Consider the following 2,977-nt stretch of genomic DNA (forward strand, 5'->3'; position numbering starts at 1 on the left):
CCCGCCCAGCCAAATAAGGACTGGGGAGACGCGCAGAGGGAGGGAGGCGGTGGCTGGCGGAGGGGGAGGGGACGGGAGCGAGCGGGAGAGCCGCGGAGAGAGCCGCCAGGACACACACACACACACACACACACACACACAGAGACCCAGAGAAAGAGATAACTAGACAGAGAAACGCATCTAACTACAGAGGGAGAGAGAAAAAGAGGCAGAGGGGGGTGTGACAGACAGGGAGATAAAATCAGAGGTAGACTCATAGGCCGAGAAAAGAAGAGGCAGGCAGGAAAATACGGAGCGAGAGAGGCAGAGAGCGGCAGACCATGACAGGGAGACCTGGGTAGCTGGAGATAAATGGATAACAGAGACAGAAAAGCAAGGAAGGGGAGAGGAAAGGCAGAGTGAGCCCCCACCCCGCCCTCCCTCCGCAGAAATCCCAGATGCTGGAGCTGGAAGGGACCTCGGGCCTCGCTGTTCTGCCCTTTGTGATGTGGCTGAGGAAACTGAGGCACGGAGAGGTCAAGGGACGTGCAAAGGCACACACACACAGAGTTAGTGTCAGCACTGGGACCCAGCCAGCTTTCCCTCCTCCAGGCCACAGCCCCTCCTCTGTGCCCGGCTTCCGGCTGTCTTAGAAACAGGAGGGCACAGCTGTGGACCTGGGCACACGTGGGCCAACACCCAAGGAAAATCCTGCTCTCATAAAATATGTCCCTACCCCGGTCAGCATGGCTCCCCTATTGGCTGTGAAGGCACAAACTGGTCGCCTCGGCCAGGAGCACCCAGTCCCAGAGGCTCTGCTCCCCCTGGGGGGGTGTGGGGGGGGTTGGGCTGTTTTGACATCATCTGTGGCCCCTGTCCTGCACCAGCAGCCAGGCTGGGCTTGGGCTGCCGCTGCCGGAGACAATGCTGGATATCCCCGCAGAAGTGAGATCTCCATGCAGCAGGGCTGGTGGGACCCAGATCTGGAGGAACCAGGAGTCTTCCCCATGCCTCAGTTTCTTCATTTGTCAACATGGTGGCAGTGGGTGGTGAGGAGGGACAGGCTGTGGGCCCTCAGGCCAGGCGTCACTGCCCCTCTCAGAGCCTGGCTTCCTTATCTCCTCGCTGAGGTGCCCTGGCAGATGATCCCACAGGCCTTGCTTAGCTCCAAACCACTCCAGACTTGGATGGGCTGAGTGAGCAGAATGACTGGAATGCAAATCCCACTGCCAAGGGGGGTGTCAAAAAGTCTTTCCTGGGACCCTGGCATGGGCCACGAGGTCAGACATGAAAGAGGCCCCAGGGGCCCTGACTGAGGATAGGCTCAGGAGGCAGCCAGCCAGAGCGGGAGCACCATCTGCCCACAGCCTGGGCTGGCCTGTCACTCTGGGCACTGCACTGCACTGCTTGTCCCAGGAGTGCCACCAACCCATTCTTTCCTTCAACCATTCCTGCAACAAGCATGTATCGAGCACCTGCTGTGTGTCTGCTGGGCATGTTATTACATTCATTATCTCGAGTCTTTTCCACAATCCTGAAAGGTAGGTGTGGTTATGTCCATTTTATAGATGGGGAAACTGAGGCTAAAAGCAGTGTGGAGAGTCACCCAAGACCACTCAGCTGGGAAGAGACTTCAGTCTGCCTCCTTGGCCCATGTTCTTTCCATCATGACTCCTTGAGCCTCAATGTTAAAAACTCTGTCAATAGGATAGATAATTATACTACCTCTGAACAGATTGTTGTGAGGGACCAAAGGAGATCACATATGTGCAATCAGACAATATGGGGCTCTATAACATCTCCTTTCCCCCTAGGACTCGGGGCTCTGACCAGAGCCTGATGGGAGGGCCCTGATTTGTGACACCTTACCTCTCCCCATCCTATCGGCACCCCTTTCCCCAGGATCTTTGATTCTTGGAAGACACAAACTTTCTGGCCCTGCCCCTTTGGCCATGAACCCAGCCTACTGCAGGCTTTTCCCCTCAGCATCTTCTGGCTTTCTGGAAAAAACCACGCTGCCTTCTTGGCTCCCAGGGGTAGGAATACAAGTTGGGTTCTAGACTCCTGGCCACTCCCCCCCAAAAGCAGTTCCCCCAAAGCTGATCTAGAAGAGCAGTGGTTTGCTAGACCTGGTTTTCCGTGTGAAAGGCTATGTGTTGAGGGGCTTGTTTCTGGCAGCCAGGCCAGACTGCTGTGCAGATGAAAGGCGATATTATGAGTCTAAGAGCTTTAAAAAAGGGAAAAAGCTGTCTTTAGGGGAGGGCATTTATTATTAATTCTGATGAAGCTTGCTCTCAGCACTTCAGAACTGGAAGGGCCTTTAGAGATTGTCTAGCTCAACCCTCTCATGTTACAGATGAGGAAACTGAGGCATGGAGTGTAAGAAGGGAATTTGCCAAGATCAACAGTGAGTGAGGGGGTGCAGGGCTCCTGCCCCATGGTGGGTTTTTTTTTTCTGTAGCACCCATATGTGTGGGATCAGGACATCTGCCAGTTCGGGGAACACAGCACAACCACGGTGGAGAGCAGCCTGGGTCTCCTCTTCCTGCCCCTCCTCCCTCCTTTCTCTTAAGGAGGTGGGACTGGTGGGGGGCTTCAAGCTGGTGCCCATCTAGGCTTCTATGTAGCCCCTGGGACCTTTAGGCAAGAGTCGCCTCAGCCTACCCTCCACCTGGGTGGGATTGTGCCAAAGGCCTCACAGTCTCGGGCACACCCTTTCCTCCAAGATTCCTGGGACTGCCTGCACCTGCCAGGCATGCCCCACCCTCTGCCCAGGGCCAGGTGTCAGAGAGCACCTCTGTCAATCTTGTCTGCTATACATGGGAAAGACGGCTCAGCTATGGCGTCTCCATGTTCTTCTGTTTTTCTTTTTCAATCCATTGGTGACTTTAGTGGAGGAAGCTTTGGGGCAATTAGAGATGTTTTTGCATCTCTCAGATCATGATACTGGTCAGCCTTCTGTGTGATGATTTTCCGGAATCCTGTGCAGTATAGAGAA

The sequence above is a fragment of the Myotis brandtii genome, unplaced genomic scaffold, assembly GCF_000412655.1.
Source record: "Myotis brandtii unplaced genomic scaffold, ASM41265v1 scaffold454, whole genome shotgun sequence".
NCBI classification, from domain to species: Eukaryota; Metazoa; Chordata; class Mammalia; order Chiroptera; family Vespertilionidae; genus Myotis; species Myotis brandtii.